Source organism: Trachypithecus francoisi, unplaced genomic scaffold (genome assembly GCF_009764315.1).
Source record: "Trachypithecus francoisi isolate TF-2019V2 unplaced genomic scaffold, Tfra_2.0 Lachesis_group2, whole genome shotgun sequence".
Classification (NCBI taxonomy): Eukaryota; Metazoa; Chordata; class Mammalia; order Primates; family Cercopithecidae; genus Trachypithecus; species Trachypithecus francoisi.
Window position 1 is genome coordinate 143,345,071 of NW_022681465.1, and position 18,763 is coordinate 143,363,833.

The window sequence follows — 18,763 nt, forward strand, 5'->3', positions numbered from 1 at the left end:
TATGTTTTTACTTTTTTTAACTTTTATTTTAGGTTCAGGGGTACATGTGAAGGCTTGTTACGTAGGTAAACTCATGTCATGGAAGTTTGTTGTACAGATTATTTCATCGCCCAGAAATTAAACCCAGTGCCCAATAGTTATCTTTTCTGCTCTCCTCCCTCCTCTCACCCTCCGCCCTCAAATAGACTGCAGTGTCTTTTGTTTCCTTCTTTGTGTTCATAAGTTCTCATCATTTAGCCCCCACTTGTAAGTGAGAACAGGCAGTATTTGGTTTTCTGTTCCTGTGTTAGTTTGCTAAGTATAATAGCCTCCAGTTCCATCCATGTTCCTGCAAAAGAGTGATCTCATTATTTATATAGGCTGCATAGTATTCCATGGTGTATATGTACCACATTTTCTTTATCCAGTCTGTCATCAATGGGCATTTAGGCTGATACCATGTCTTTGCTCTTATGAAAGGTGCTGCAGTGAACATTTGCGTGCATGTATCTTCATGGCAGAATGATTTATATTCACCTGGGTATATACTCAGTAATGGGATTGCTGGGTCGAATGGTAGTTCTGTTTTTAGCTCTCTGAGGAATCACTATACTGCTTTCCACAATGGTTGAACTAATTTACACTCCCAAGAACAATGTACAGGTGTTCCCTTTCCTCTGCAACCTCGCTAGCCTCTGTTAGTTTCTATTTTTTACTAATAGCCATTGTGACTGATGTGAGATAGTGTATCATGATGGTTTTAATTTGCATTTCCCCAATGATCAGTGATATTGAGCTTCTCTTTCATATGCATGTTGGCCACATGTATGTCTTTTTTTGGAAAATGGATGTTTCTGTCCTTTGTCCACTTTTTAATAGGGTTGTTTTTATCTTGTAAATTTGTTTAAGTTCCTTTTAAATGCTGGATATTGGACCTCTGTCAGATACATAGTTTGCAAATTATTTTCTCCCATTCTGTGGGTTGTCTGTTTACTCTGTTGATAGTTTTTTGTCGTTGTGCAGACGCTCTTAAGTTTAATTAGATCCCATTGTCAATTTTTGCTTTTGTTGTGTTTGCTTTTGGTCTTTGTATTGAAATCTTTGCCCATTCCTATGTCCAGGCTGGTATTGCCTAGTTTGTCTTCCACGTTTTTTATAGTTTTGTGTTTTACATTTAAGTCTCTAGTCCATCTTGAGTTGATTTTTGTATGTTGTGTGAGAAAGCAGTCCAGCTTCAATCTTCTGCACATGGCTAGCTAGTGAACCCAGCACCCTTTATTGAATAGGGAGTCTTTTCCCTATTGTTTGTTTTTGTCAGCTTTGTCAGAGATCAGATGATCATGGATGTGCGGCCTATTTCAGGGCTCTCTATTCTGTCCCATTGGTCTATGTGCCTGTTTTTGTACCAGTACCGTGCTGTTTTGGTTACTGTAGCCCTGTAGTAGAGTTTGAAGTCAGGTAACATATGCCTTCAGCTTTGCTCTTTTTGCTTAGGATTGCCTTGGCTATTAGGGCTCCTTTTTGGTTCCATATAAATTTTAAAATGGTTTTGCCCTAGTTCTATGAAGAATATCATTGGGAGTTTGATAGAAGGAGCATTGAATCTGTAAATTGCTTTGGGCAGTATAGCCATTTTTATGATATTGATTTTTTTCTATCCATGCAAATGGGATGTTTTTCCATTTGTTGCATCTTCTCTGATTTCTTTGAGAAGTGTTTTGTAATTCTCATAGTAGAGATCTTTCACTTCCATGGTTAGTAATGTTCCTGGTATTTTTTTTCTTTTTGTGGCAATTGTGAATGAGATCGCCTTTCTGATTTGGCTCTCGGCTTGGCTGTTGTTGGTGTATAGGAATGCTGATGACTTTTTACATTGATTTTGTATCCTGAAACTTTGCTGAAGTTGTTTATCAGCTGAAGGAGCTGTTGGACTGAGGCTGTGGGGTTTTCTAGGTATAGAATCATGTTGTTTACAAACAGAGATAGTTTGACTTTCTCTCTTCCTATTTGGATGTCCGTTATTTCTTTGTCTTGCCTGATTGCTCTGGCTAGGACTTCCAATACTATGTTGCATGGGAGTGGTGACAGAAGGCATCCTTGTCTTGTGCCAGTTTTCGAGGGGAATGCTTGCCTTTCAGAAACTCTTTATATATGTGAAATGTATCAATATTGATATGTTTATTTAAACTTTTTTACTCCTATGTAGTAGTCAACTTTATGACTATAGTTTATTTTTTGATTATTCTATTAGTGAATATTTAGATAATTTCCAGTGTTTTGCAATTACAGAAAATGAGTCCATAAATAATAATGTCACCTTGGGTTCATGTGTGAGTTTCTTTAGGTTCTCTGCCTAGGAGTGGGTAGCAGGTGTATGCATCTCTACTTTACTAGGTAGTACCAACATTCTGTCAATGTGGTGATGCTCCCACAGCAGTTCAAAATGGTTCCAGGTCTCTGTCAACACATGGCCATGCCAGACAGTAATTATTCCTAATCCAATTTTGTTAACAATGAGAATGTGTTCATGTTTTACTCATTTAATCAAAAAGAAAGAAATAGAGAAGGGAGGAGGTGAGGAGAAAGAAATAAGGAACAGGAAAAGAAAGGAATCCAGTTTCTGCGCCAATGTGCAAATTCAGTGTTGGGACAGGGTAACTGGAGTCACAGGAAGGCCATGTTGAGGTATAGACCTCTTGTAATTGGTCAGGGGATGCTTACCTCTCCTTCTATTAAGGATTATACTAGCCTCAAAATTGGAGGTTGAGAAGAACCTGTAATTATTTTAACTTGGGGAGAAAAGAGGTAAAGGCAGGCAGAAAGTAAAGAGGAGATGTACCCAGAAGCTCTTCTCAACTGGACCAGTGAGGAATACATGATTCAATCAGCCAGTCAGCCATTTTATCTCCAGCTGGTTTGGCTGATTTTCTAGTGTGTTTGAAGGTTGACTCTCATGTGGACATACTCATTAGTTATCCTATCATGCTTGCTTCCTCTTAGGATATTATAATAAGCTCCACTATAAGGACATTTTAGCAGCAGAAACCAGAGAAAATTATTTTATGTCATTTGACAATATGAAAAATAAAATGAATTCTGTGGTGGGTGGAAATTTCACTTACTGTAGAATGTCAATGATAAATGATTTCCCTGAGCATGTACGAAGTACCGTATATTACAGAAACTGTGGTCCCTCAAGCCCAACATTCCACCACCAGCCCCCGCAAGTGGTGGTGGTGTGATGAGGTCAGCTTTGAAAGATTAAGAAGTCAGTTTTTGTCAAACATCCATTCAAGGTGCTTTCCTGTGCACTACAGATGCAGACCCACTTGGACACAAAGTGAATGAAATTAATCTTTTTGAATCTGAGTTTCTTTATCTGAAAGTATCACTTATAATAGTAATTCTAACCTCTCTGAATTATGTGGATTAAATAGGAACCATAAAGGAAGCTTTTGATAACTGAAGGCTGCATTCAGATGTTCATTTTTAAAATCTGTCGTGTGTGTGTATGTGTGTGTGTGTGTGTGTGAGAGAGAGAGAGAGAGAGCCTTTACAGCATCTTTGCCCTTTTATCAGGTGTTTTCAGATGTTTTTTTCCATTGCTGATTAGCCTAACAGTCTTGGGTGAATAGCAATGCATTTTCTCACCCAACCATTTGCTGTCCTGTCTGTAGCTGAACAGGAGGCTGATCGTCAAGTGCTGGTTTTTATAAAGAAATATTTAGCACCACAAACTTTGCTATAGCAGCTTTTTCAATAAAAATCCTTTCCCTCACTTTATGTTGATTATTCTGATCATTGTCTCTTGGTGGGGAGAGAGTTAATGTGCTTTGCCCTCCTGCGGGAAGAGGAGCAGTGATGCAACTATAATGGTCAGCCTATGTTTCCCTCTTTTAAATTAGCAAAATTCACCCCATCGCTTGGCTGTTTAGCTGGTCTGAGAACTGGTAATTTTTCTCTAAATATCTGGTACACTTAGCGAAGTATTCCATCATTCCTGATTCTGTTTATTTCAGAGTGGTAAGAGACCCATGTAGACCCAGGTAGACCGTTAGTCTACTAGATAAAGGAATAGCCTCTGTCACTAACCTGCACTCCTCTAACTTTTGCTTCCAACACTCTGGTGTTAGGGAACTCACTATATTGTAAGGCTTTGCAGGGCAGCTCTGGTGATTAGGGCAGGGATGAGGAGTAGCAACACAAATGCCAAAATGCCTTCCCTAGACCCAGGAGGTCAACCACTGCTCACGCCACTGCTTCTGGTGCTCGTTATGTTGTTCATTGATCTCTCCTTCTCGATACATTGTAGATTGGCACTCCCCATCCTCCTTATGGTTGGGTGAGTCTTTCTCAAAGGAGTTATCAGATGGTTTTTTAAGAGGCAAACATTTCTATTCATCTGTATTCCAGATTATGATTTTACTGTTAGATTATCTTCATAATTATACTACTGGTGATTAAATTAAAATATTATTACATTCATCTATCATAGGGATTAAGATATCTGGTTCTGGACTATCTACCAGCCATGTGACCTTGGACACATCAGTTCAAGTCTCTGAGCCTCAGTTGCTTCATCTGTAAATTGGATATAGTCGTAATACCTATATCCATAGGCTGTTGTGATGATAAAAATAAGTTAATGCCTACAAAACATTTTCTAGCATATAGTAGCATTCAGATAATGAGAATCACTGTTCTTTATTCCATTATTATTAAAACAATGAAACTGACAAGGCCTGAAGGCTTGGAAAGCTGTCATAGTCAACCCTAAAGGGATACCCTTATTATATTATATTACATTACATTGCATATTAGAGACCACCATTTGTTTTCAAGCTAACCACAAAATTAATTTTCTTATCTCAGCAGTTTCTAGCACATAAAAACATTTCTACTTTAAGAATTATTCTGAGAAAGGACAAAACACACACTCACATGAACACAACAAAATTCCACAAACTTGATTTGTAAATGTTGTCAAATTAGATATTCATGAGATAATGAAGTACAGCTTTTTATGGAAGATGTGTTAAAAATCATTCAGGACTTTGAGAAAAGCTTGAAGCTGGAGCATATCTTTCTAATTTTCTTGATAGGGAAGTAGTGTGCCACCTCTGCACCTGTGCTGCTCTCTCCAACCTTTGACATTCACTGAGCTTCTTTAACTGCACGTATCCAGGACTGATAAATCAGGAACACTCCAGTGCATTCATTTAGACAAGACACCTGAAGTGTGTCTTGTCTATCAAAACAGCCTAGCTCTTGAAAGTAATATTTTTCTAGGCCAGTAATTCTCAATCACGCCAGATCAACTGCTACTCTCTTTTTAAAAGCAAAAATCTTGTAATACCCCTTTACAATACTGAAATGAAATGCACGAGTAATCTAACGTATCTATACACATGAGCAATTATCAATATAATGCCTTAACTGAAATATAAAGAAGCAACAAAAGGAGAGTAATTTTGATAAAATAACATACATTTCATTGTATAAATGCTCAGGCTCATCTGCAACAGAAACCTAATAAAGCAGTCAGATATGTGCATTTGTACATTAAATCACCACCATGGATGCGACAACTACCAACAAAGTCTAACACAGACATGTTGTATGTAGGTGACAGGGTGAATATTTGTTCTGAACCAAATGAAAGCATACCCTTCGCTTCATTCAGTGTATGGAAATTACCATGCAAAATTCTTTTTATCTATAAGTAAAAGGAGTTATGTTCTAGATTAGATAATTACAAACAAATTTTTCACTTGTTTACCACAAGTGGCTGGTAGGATGTTCCAAAATCATGAAGAATGTGGCCTGTGGAATGATAATTTTCTTATGAAGGATTGTCCCTCATGTTGTAATGTGTCACCTGTCCTTCCTCTAGATTTGTGTTGTGCTCCCCAATCATAACTACAACCCAGTATCCCAAAAATATCTCAAACATCCCTTAGGAGGTGGCGCCACTTCCACCAATAACCAGGTTCTAGATAGGTTGACTGGTATCGATAAAAGGAAAATATTTTTAAATTACTGAGACCACCCTAAACAAAACAAAACAAAACAAAACAAAAACAAAAGTGCACACACACACAACACAAACAAATACTCTTGCCCCTTCTCTTTTATACACCAGACAGGTCAAAATGCAAATCTAATCATATCACCCCCAGTGCCAACCTTCTTAAAACAATCACTGAATTGATGATGGTACCTAAATACTTAGTACAACTTCCAACCACCTCCTGATGTGACCCTTGCTGGCCGCATCTGACATGGGGCATCCCCTCACTCTCTGCGCTCCAGTGATCTTTGTCTCCTTTCAGTTGCTTGACTAAGTTATGTATCTCTCACGGCTGCACTTCCAGCCTCAGTCCCCAATGTTTTCTGCCTTTTCTCTGTCAACTTCTATTCCTCTTTTAAGTTGCAGCTCAATTATCATCTCCTCAAGAAAGTGTTTTCTGTTCTCCCATCAAGGTCAATGATAGCTTGTGTACCTCCCCTAATAATATCCACCATAGCTGTAATTTTATGTATATGCAGTTACTGGATTCATGTCTGTCTCCTTCAGTAGCCTCTGAGCTCCCTGAGGGAAGGAACTGTGCCTGCTTCCTCTTCTCAGTGCCTGAAATAGAGTGGACTATCAAACACTCTGCTGAGGGCATCTACATATGATTGAGTTGGTGAAGGAATGGTTGAATGAACAAATGGACAAACATATGCCTATATCTAACCTGACATTCCTTGACCAAGCCTCTAGTTGAGTCAGTGAGTTTGTTTGTTTTCTGCTTTAAGTATATTGATGTATGATTCTTTTATGAAGTCACGTATCTTGGATACATTATATTATTTTATTGTAAGTGTAACACAACTTCTGTACAATAAAATAATAAAATAAATAGAATACACTTACATACAATAAAATAAAATGTATTTTAAAATAAGATTTTTTAAATTAAAAAAATCATTTAAAAATTATTTTAAGTTCCGGGATACATGCACAGGATATGCAGGTTTATTACACAGGTAAACATGTGCCATGGTGGTTTGCTACACCTTTCAACCCACCACATAGGCATTAAGCCTCATATGCATTAGCTATTTAGCCTGATACTCCCCTTCTCCCGGCCCCCAAACAGACCCCAGTCTGTGTTGCTCCCCTCCGTGTGTCCATGTGTTCTCATGGTTCAGTTCCCACTTATAAGTGAGAACATGCAGTATTTGGTTTTCTGTTCCTGTGTTAATGGCTTCCAGCTCTATTTCAGATATAACAAAAGGTACTAAAAAAAAAAAAATGAAGGAACACCTGTATGTCCGTGGCCCAGCTTAAGATATAAAATATTACAAATATAACTGAACTTTCTGCTGATTAAATATCTTCCTGATGAAAATCACACCTCCTTCTGACTAAAAAAAACTCTTTCTCTGTCTTCTGACCCTACAACTGCTTCCCTGGTTTCATTGTTTATCCATGGCTGTATACTTTTTATTTTATGTATATGATCCCTTCTCATTGTTTTTAACACCTGCATAGTATTTTTTAAGGGTATCAGCGTGCCGTGATTTAATGAATCACTTATAGATTTGTAAAGATTTGTACCATTTCCAAGTGTTCATTTTTACAAAAAACTATAAAAACACATAACCTTCTTTGGACACCTAAGCAAGTGTTGGGGCATTTCCCTTTAATAGATATGTCGAAAATGTGCATTCAAAAGTTTCAAACATACTGCCAAATTAGCATCCAAAAAGCTTTACTAATGTGTCCTCTCACAACCAGTCCTGAGAGTATGCTTTCAGCACATCCTCATCAGTTCAAAAAATTAGCAATTTAACGTTTTTTGAGTCTGATGGGTAGAAATTGTATCTCATTGTTTCAAGTTACATTTTCCTGGCTACTTATAAATGTGTACATCTTTAGTTAAGCTCATGGACAATTTGTAAAAAGAAGAGTGATTCTACAATACATAATTCATTATCACATGCTCTATAAGGACAGGGGCCTTATCTGTCTCACTGTCAACTATAGCTCTGTGGCCACACATGGTAAATAAGTAATAAATATTGATTGGTTGGTTAGTTGATTGATTTATAGATTAGTTAATTATAAGACCCTATTTATACTTTAAAAAATTCTCTAAAGGGATAAGATAATCTAAACTAAAAATAGTGTAAAAAATTAAAATTGTAATGCTTATGGGAGAACAAAAAATGGGGATTAGGGTGGTCAGAAACCCTAAACTTTGAAATAGAAACAGTTCAACTGAGTTCTGAAAACAAAACAAATAATGGAACTGGAGAGGACAGACTTATGATCTCTATTGAATGTAACATATATAAAGTCATGAGGAAAAGGTAGAGTATTCTATTTACAAGTAGATGATTGAAGTATCTGAAGGCAGTACTTTGGATAAAGTGGATAAATAACCACATGTTATAGTAGCAGGTGATACAACCGTATTTCCAAGAGAGTCTACAATGGCACCATTCAGTGCTTGTCTTGTATCTGTTAAGTACCTATTATGGACCAAGAAAACTGACAAAGCCTCTGCTTTCATGGCACTTATCTATTGGTGGGGGACAGTTAATAGACATTAAAAAACAAAGAAATATATAATGTGTTAGATAAATACCATCGGAAAAATACAGCAGCATCGTGAATCTGAGAATGACAAAGTATGCTACGTTCGTTAGAATAGTCAGGAAAGTGCTCTTTGATGAGGTTACCTTTGAGCAGAGACCTAAGTGCAGACAAAAAGGGAACTTAGTGGGTATTTGGAAGTGAATATTCTAGGAAGAAAATACAACAGATGCACAGGTCAGAGTGCACTTGACATATTGGAGAAATACAGAGGAGGTGCTTGTGCCTGGAGCAGAGGGAGGAGAAGAACTGGTGAAAGCTGAGACCAAAGGAGCAGCTGGTGCCAGGTTCCTTATATCCTGGTATATTCTACCAAGTCATAGTGGAAACTTGGGATGTTTTGCATGAGCTGGGAAGCCATTGAATAATTTTGGGAAATATACATTGTCTGCCTTTGATTTCAGAGATATAACTCTAGCTTTTGTGTAGAGCATAGGCCATAAGGGCAGGAAATTGAAGACAAGATTTTATTGCAAGAAATAAACTTGTAAGAAGTAAATTAGAGATAATAGTGGCTTGCACTAATATCAGTGGCACCACTGATGAGAAGTGGTTAGATTCAGGACAAAGTTGTAAGCTCCAAAACATCCACAGAAGAGGAGAAGAGACTTTGTTAAAAGAAAAAAATGATTAAAGTTATTCTTTCTTTGTAGCAGCTTCAGGTGGATGGGCAAAACCTAAGAAAATTTCTTCTCTTAAGCACCACACCACAGTTTATAGCTACATTTGCAATTAAACACTTCTTAAAATGAAGTATGCCAATTAGTAAGTTTAATAACTTGTTAGAGGAACAATACGTGCAGATTTAATATAATTATCAAATCAATTTTATGCACAAAGCCAGACATAGGCAATGCATTTTGAAAAAAATAATTTTTTTGTGGATTAGCAATGTAATACACATTTGATGGGAAATATTGGGAAAAGGTAAAAAAAAGTGTGAAGAAATAATTCAGATTTTTTTAGATTAATATCACCTAGAGATAACCATTTTGGATGTAGATAATATTAATATATGGAGTCATATGTAATAAATACAGGTATGTTATATATATGAATATTAGGTACCATGTATGTATCATTTACCTGTACATATGTATGTTTGTATATGTAAGGATGTAACCTGTACATATATATGTTTGTATATGTAAGGATGTATGTGTATGTATATCAAATACATATACCAGATTTGAATTTCAATATTACTTTACAACATTCAGATGTACGAAATGCCACATTTCTTTTAATCTCTAAATTAGTTAACTTTTCCGTGAGCTCCTCAAGCTGGGTCTCACTGGTAAATTCAATCTCAGACATTTTGTGGACCTCTTCCTCTTTCTGGGTTAAGCTTCACCTTTTGTTTTTCACTTTGTCCTGGTCACCACCACCTCTACAGATCCCTTGAAGGCAGGAGGCTCTGCTGCTTCCCTGTCAAGCTTGACACTGGAGTCTTCAATCCTTGTAGTTGTACAAATATTAGTTATTTTCTTGGGATGGAGGAAGAAGGTAATCACTCATTTCTTCTAGTATTTTTGTAATTTTTTTAAAAAGGTCATAAGTTAATCTTTCACTGTAGTATCTGGGCCCATATATAAATATATATTTTTTATAAAGGTTGAGCTTGTGCTTTACTGTTTTCTACCTGCTTTTAACTTCAGATGGTATTTAGGAGAAATGTCCCATCATTAAATATTTTAAACCTGAATTTCAATGGCTGTGTGTTAATAAATTGTTTATATAACCATTACCCAAATATAGACATTTAGATGTTTCATATTTTCCAGTTATGAACAACATGGTTGTGAGTAATAATGTACAGAAATCTTTGTGAACAGCTATAATGATTTCTTTCTTTTGGAATTTTTGGAGCATGAATGTTTTTAAGGCTTTTTAAACATTTGTCACAAGCATCATGCGGATATGCATTGACATGGTACTGCAATACAGTTCTTAGGTTTGCCAGGTTGGAATGCCACAGGCAGCATTTCTAAATGAGCCTACTTTACATGATTCTGTCTTTGGCTCTAGGGATGACTAGTAACCAGGTGTAGGGGGTGAAGTAGTGGGTAGAGGGTCTAATCAAGTTAGAGAATCTGAACTTCAATCTGTCTATCTCTGGGCAACCCCATCATTATTCTCCACCTGCCTCTCCCATCACCTTCACTCCCTCACCTTCTCTTCTATGTTGGGTGCATGGCAGGGCATGTAGGTGTGAGTGTATACATGTTGGTTGTGGAATAGAATGCAGAGCCTTTCTCTTCAAAATCCTTATGCCCCATCAAGATACTGGATACTCCCTGCTTCTCTTATGCTTATGCCAGCCTCAAATCCTCCCAAATTCTTACCCCTCACATTTGTTTACCACCTTATCAACTCCATCTCCACTCCTATGAGCTTCCAGCATCTTTATTTCTTCTCTGCTGTATTAAATTTTGTTTTCTACCAGTTATGTCTGGAAAAACTCCAGTGTATTCTTACTCATTACCTCTTTTCTCTGGCCGCTATTTATACTTGTAATTTCAACAGCCCCCAGCTGTCATAATGATCAGTCATTGATCAGGCTGAGTTTCTTGCTACATTGTGAGCTAGAAGACAGGACCAATGTCAGTGTCATTTGTGTCTGTTTGAAATGAACACAAAAGATGAATATTAATAGCTAGGATTCAGAGAACAGACACTACATGCCAAACAATATTGCAATATTGTAAGTGTTTTAGATTTATTAATCATTTTTTTGGGGGGTGGAGTCTCACTCTGTTGCCCAGGCTGGAGTGCAGTGGTGCAATATCGGCTCACTGCAACCTCTGCCTCCTGGGTTCAAGTGATTCTCCTCCTTCCACCTCCCTAGTAGCTGGGATTACCGGTGCCTGCCACCATGCCTGGCTACTTTTTGTATTTTTAACAGAGAAGGGGTTTCACCACATTGGCCAGGCTGGTCTTGAACTCCTGACCTTATGATCCGCCTGCCTCGGCCTCCCAAAGTGCTGGGATTACAGGTGTGAGCTACCGCGTTGGACCCAATTTATTAATCTTTATAACAACTTCAGTGCCTAGGACATGACTAGAAAATAGAATTAAAAGTATTATTAGCCTACAGAGTACAATGTGGGAAAGGCTCCTGATATTCTCTGGAGAAACTTGTTAACCCTTTAGAGGTTTGTTTGTGATGTTAACAGCTATCACTTGTAATTCAAAGAGAGGATTGGTGGCCCAAATGCACCTGTCTGGGGGAGTGTTTTAGACACAGGATTAACAGAGCTATTGAGCTGAGTAAAAGGGGAAATCCCATTGTGTTTATCACTACTTTAAACTTCTTTCAAGCAAGGACTACCTTGTATATCTTTTTACTTGTCTAACATATATTTGTTGTACCAGGCACTGTTGATACCAAAATCAGTAAGTTAGTGTAGTTGGGAGTCACAGATCTTTAAATAACAATTAAATATAGGTGATAAAAGCTACGATATGTAATTATAGGGTACAATGGAAGCATATATGACAGGGACAATGTTGAGGTCAGGATGGCTTCCCAGACAATAAGATGTTTAAGCTGGGTGCCGAAGGACATGCAAGAGCTTGCCAGGTAAAGAACGGGAAGGAAAGGAAGGAGTTTAACAAGTGTTTCTCATCTCACTGAGTGGGAATTCGGGCACTTCATTTAGTGTTGGTTATGGAGCAGTGTCAGAAATAAAGCTAAAGAGGTAAGTAAGTAGGGACCAGGTTAAACCAGGTCAAGATGTGCTATTTTATCAAAATTGCAATGGGAAGACATTACAAGATTTTGAACAAGAGGGAGAAATTAGCTAATTTCTTTTGGGGGAAAAACATATCTTGACTTCAGTGTTGAGAGTGTTGGGAAAGAGTATTTGCCAAGGCAGAATAACTAATTAAGAAGTAGCTCATTCATTCATTCATTCGGTCAGTCAGTCATTCCACAGATACATTTGTCCCTTGGTATCCATAGGGGATTGGTCCCAGGACTTCTCTGGGGTACCAAAGTCTAAGGATGCTCAAGTACCTGATATAGAATGGTGTAGTATTTGCATTTAACTTAAGCATATCCTTTCATATACTTTAACAAGGTTACTTAACGACACCTAATGCAATGGTAAATACTATGCAAATAGTTGTTGTATGTATTGTTTATATAATAATGACAAGAAAATAGTCTGTACATGCTTAATACAGGGACTATTTTTTAAAGAATATTTATGATTCACAGTTGGTTGAATCTATGGATGTGGAACCCACAGACACAGAGAACCAACTGTACTTTCACAGCACTACTATGTGCTAGGTACTGTAACAGTACCTAAAAGGTGCTGGAAAATACTTCAGTAAACATAACAGCCCAAGTTCTTGCTTTCAGTGATTTTACATTCAAGTTATTCTAGTGTGTGTGGGAGGATAAAAGGTAACAGCTGTGAAAATCAATAATGTAAGTCAAGAGAATAGAGAGTGAGGGAAGGTTCTTTTTTAAATAAGTCCTCTCTGCAGAGATGAATCTGAGCAGACACCTGAATGAAGTGAAAGGTGAGCTTCTCTGGTCACTTGGATAGAGAGATCCAGATGGTGGTAGCATCAGGTGAGAGGTGGATGGTGGAGGTGGACGCACAATTGGCACCATCTGGGAACAATGTGGAAGTCAGGAAGTCTCCTTTGTGGGAACAGTGCGGGAAAGAGAGTGGTGAGAGTCAAGATGATGGACGCAGCCAGTGACCAGCTTTGTAAATTCACGTAGGTCATAGTGAGGGCTCTGGGTTTACTCCTGGAGAGATGACAATGACAAGCCATCTTAAGGGCAGTGAGGATGGAAGTGATATGTTTCAATCACAATATTTTTCTTTTCTTTTTTTTTTTTTTTTTTAGACGGAGTCTCGCTCTGTCGCCCAGGCTGGAGTGCAGTGGCCGGATCTCAGCTCACTGCAAGCTCCGCCTCCCGGGTTCCCGCCATTCTCCTGCCTCAGCCTCCCGAGTAGCTGGGACTACAGGCGCCCGCCACCTCGCCCGGCTAGTTTTTTGTATTTTTTAGTAGAGACAGGGTTTCACCGTATTAGCCAGGATGGTCTTGATCTCCTGACCTCGTGATCCGCCCGTCTCGGCCTCCCAAAGTGCTGGGATTACAGGCTTGAGCCACCGCGCCCGGCCAATCACAATATTTTTCAAAGCTCATCCTGTCTAGTGGGTGAAGAGTGGATTGTATGTGAGAAATGATGGAAGCAGGGATACCAGTTGAGAGGTCTTTGCAGTCACCAAGTGAAGCATGATGTAGTAGGAACTAGAGTGGTATAACAATGAGTGGCTGGTAAAGGGTTGGGATCAGGACACATTAGGAAGGTAGAGCTAACAGGATTTGCTGATGTATTGGAGGTAGAAGAGACAGAGGCTTGGTAAGAATGTCTTCCAAATTTTCAACCTGAGCAACTGGAGAAATGGATTTGCTATGTGTTCAGATGGGAAGCAGGTTTGAGGTTAGGGAAATCAAGAGTTCAATTTTGGACACGTTAAATTTAAGCTGTCTAATATACTAAGAATTTGAAGACAAAGACAAAGTCGTCAGTGGGATAGAAGTGGTTGTGATAGGCTAGGTGAAGATGAAAGGAAGCCCTCTCCTAGGGTATTGACAGCAGATTGGAGAGAAGTGAAGGGATTTAAGAGATCTTCAAAGTAGGTAATGACTTACGTAAAGGAGACGAGAAAAATGAGCAAGATGCTCAGTTTCTGGCATGGTCAACTGGAAGGGGGTTGCTTTCCACTTAGTGAGAGAATCCAGAGGAATGAATGACTCCCAGTAAATAGGCTCCTTTCAGGCTTTTTTAGGTCTTTGTGTCTTTATGCCATGTTCTTCTTTAGACCAAACATCTCTGGTTACAAAAGAGCAAGGGTCATGAGACTTTTTCATAAAGGGTCATAAATGGAGTAAAGTGTCTCTGTGGGCCATGCAATCGCTCTCGTAATTACTCAGCTCTACTTTCATAGTGTAAACTCAGCTAGAGGAACTACATAAATGATTGAGTGTGGCTGTGTTCCACTAGAACTTTATTTATAAAAACAGACAGCAGGCTGGATTTGGCCCACTGGCCATTGTTTGACTACTCCTGCAACAGCATAAAATTAAGCCGTTTCATCTCTCCCTTGGGCAAAGGATTTTTTGCATTGTCAGAGGCAGAAGTGAGAAGAGAAACCATAGTACTTTGCGTCAGCAAACCAAGATCCTGGCAAAATATGGAGAGCTGTATCCATTGGCGATTGGGCCCAGTGACAGAGGCCAGCTGTTGCAAAGGAATGGAGAGCAGGTTACTATCAGAGTACAGGAAAGTTCACTTTTCCTTGAGTGCTTATGCTTAGGGTAAATGATTGATCAAAGCAGAGAGGGCTTATGTGGTCCACATTTTTTCCCTGTGCTGAATTTCTCATAATCACAGGAATAATTTCGAGGAAATGATCAGCCGAATATTGAAAACATGTCATGTGTTTGACCCCAAAGGAAGACATTTCTGTGCCTGGTGAATGTATACCTTAACAAGTGTGTGTAAAAAATGTTTTCAACACAAACCAGAGACCCTAGACTGTGCACATATAAAGAAAAAAAAGATCTTGTAAAGAAAAGAAGTCTATCTCTGCAACTGTTTGCTCAGTTCCACTTTTGGAAAATGGGTTTTCTTAGAGAGAGACCACCTCTGAGGTCTAATTTACTAGCACTATTATTTGGCCTTTCATTTCCAAGAAGAATGGAATCCTTAGTGGTTAACATGCTGTGCAGCAGTGGGTATCTCCCCAGATGTAGACCTCACCTTGTCTATCAGTCCTGCCTTGGCTTTACATTCAGGCATGGCCTCAGAAAACAGTGCCTTTCGTCCTGAAATCCTTTGTATTCCTTATAGCTTTTAACTCCATTGTACTCTATACAGACAGATCCTCTTTGGGCTTTGAAGTTTGTTTCAGGCCCAGTATGTGTGATATTTGAGGTTCTTGAAAAGTCTATTAAGATTTTGCCTCCAGAATTTTACTCTGCATGTTTGCAGTTCAAAACTATCTAACCTTCACCAGCTGTGCACCAACCACCTCCCTACCCTGCTGTCCTTGTCTGTAGGGTTTTCAAAAAAAATCAAACAGAATTATTTTAGAATTACATAAAAACTCCATTATACATAATTTCCATTCTATAAGATTTATTCCTTTTTTCTCCTAACATTTTCTATAGCCAGCACATTTAACAACACATATTAAGCTGTCATCATCAGTATTTTGAGTCTTAAGTTTCTAGACAAAAAGCAAAACTTTAGCATGTTTTTTTAAAGGAAATATATTCACTTCTAAGTGAGCATGTTTAAAATTTAGCAGAAGAAATACTGGACTTGCAATAAAAATGTGTGGGTTTAAATCCCAGCTTCACCACTTAATAGTTACAAAACATTATGTCTCTTAACCATGCTGAGCTCCAGCCTCTTCTGAAAAAGGGACATTGTGATATTACATCACATGATAATGATAATTGTGAAGACAGAATTAGCCAACATGAAAAATCTTCCAGGTGCATTGTTTGCCATATGGTAGGTGCTCAGTATATCAGTGTCAAAATCAACTCACTTCCAAGGAAGACATTTCAAAGTGAGAAGCAGAAGAAAATAATTTGCAAAGGTAGAATGGAGGTTAAGATTAAGGGCATCCCTTGTAAGGTTCTAGGTCAGTGGTCCTCAAAGTGTGGTCCTGAGACCAGCATCGACATCAGCATTACCTGGGAACTTACTAAAAATGCAAAACTTTGGTCTTCACCCCAGATGCATTAAATTAGAAAGTGTGAGTGGGTTCAGCAGTCTGTGTTTAACCAAGCCCTGCAGATGATCCTAGTGTTTGCTGGTGATTTTGAAGCACCACTGCTCTGATGCTTCGTATTATGGAACAAGGCTATGCAAACTATCTTATTTAATCCTCTTTTTTTTTTTTTTTAAAAAAGCATTCTGTTAAAAAAAAAAAAAAGAAAGAAAAGAAAAAACATTAACTGGGAGACCTGAGAACTTAATGCAAGAACCCAAAGTAATGTAAGCCAAATCATAAGAAATATTTTCTCCCTCAGAAAGGATTTCTATTTAATGCAAAAATACAAGATTTCAAATAAGTGTAACATCTAGAACACATTTAGAATATGGAAATAAATGAAGACCACACAGATGAGAACAAACAGAAGCAATTTATTCAGAGCATGATAAAACAAGAGGATCCGCCACCATCCTTGGATTTTAGCAAAGTCTCAAAGACAGGCAGGGGAGTAAAAAAGCTTTGTAAGCGGGGAAAAGAAGGCTTGTGATATCTTCTGATTGGAGGTTGTTGGCACAATGAAGCAGGAGGTGCACTAACAAGCAATGAGGCTCTTATGTAATTGCTTTGGGGAGCAGCATATTTGGTGTTCTGTTGTTAGTTTTGAGTTGGAAGCAGGTAAGAGGGTTAAAAAAGGGGGAAGCTAGAACAAGTCCTGATCATTCTGGGCTGGCTGCCAGAGATTGTCCATCAGAGTTTTATTGTTACGCATGATCTGGCCATTGTCCATTTGTATGTTTAGTCTCTCAAGAAACCTGGGGGGAAAGAGTGCATATATTTAAAGGAAATGATATATACTTTAAAACGATTACATAGTATTGCTCAGGCTATTTGTTATAAGGAAAAACAACATATTCACGGATTTTGTTATTTCTATTTTAAATAAAGAAGTATTTGAAAAATTAATTTACATAAGTCATATTAGCAATGCAATTATTATCTGAGTTTATCTCTCCTATATGTTAAACTCGGATTTTGTTCATGGCCAGTAATAAAGGTAATGAGGAAGGCACACACATATAATTACAGATGGTCCCCAACATGATGGTTTAACTTAAGAATTTTTTACTTTACCATGGTGTAAAAGCAATATGCATTCAGTGGAAACTGTACTTCCAATATTGAATTTTGATCTTTTCCCAGGAGAGCAATATGCTGTATGATACCATCTTACCATGCATGGCAGCAGCAGTGAGCTACAACTCTCAATCAGTCAGGTGATCATGAAGGTAAACGACCTACACTCTACAGAGTAATCTGCTGCCAGATGACTGTGCCCAACTCTAGGCCCATGTAAGCTTTCTGAGCACATTTAAGGTAGGCTAGGCTGTCACAATGTTCTGTAAGTTAGGTGCATTAAATGCATTTTCCATTAACAACGTGTTCAACTTACAATGGGTTTACTGGGAGGTAACCCCATCATAAGTCTAGGAACATCTGTACTTGTAATAAATGATGTACACTGTCAAAACAAAAATTGCATTGGATGAAGTTAAACAGGTAAAGAAGACGTTTTTCTTTTCCAAGGCTATGGCAATAGGGAGAGAGACCAGAATGCAATCTGACTTCAACTTCACTACAATAAAGGGTAGGAGAGTTTTTAAGAAATGGAGTGGGAGGAAGGGATTACCTAATATGCTACCTAATTAGCCTTACCCAAAGGATAAGTAAACTTTCTCATATCTTCATGACAAGAGATAGTTTTACAACTTGGAACAAAGTGTCCACCTAAATTAGGCTGTTACCCTCCCACACCGACTGAGAGATAAGAGCACTATATTTATTGATGATTTCCTTTCAAAGGGATGGCTCCCAGGTTCTTGAGAATGACAGTCCTAGCTTGTAAAACTGTGAGTATCTTTCATTTACATCTCAAAGTGTTAGCGAAAGAATTTGCAATTACAAATTTTCTAAAGTAAATTATCTAAGAAAAGGGAGTTCAGAGCCTGGAGTCAGGAAGAAGGCTGTCTAAAGTTTAGTCAAGCTGAGTGGAACGTTAAGGCTCTCTTCGTTAATATTCAATCTTTTATCAGTATAGAAACCACTAGGGACCTTACACTTAAGGTTAATAAAATTCTCACCAGAAAAAAATAATTCAATTTTAGGCAGGCTCTCTTGTAAGTCAGAATGCCCTTGTACTCTTCTCCTAACTGTTGATTGGTAAGAAAATGAAACATTATTTTCTCTAATTTAAATGTAATTCCTTTGCAAAAGACTGTGCAAGCCTGAGCAGAAAAGGTGAAAAAAATACTTGGATAGGGAGTAATGGGATCTTTTGTGGATGTGTTGTGTATATTTTCAAGAATGTTTCTTGTGTAC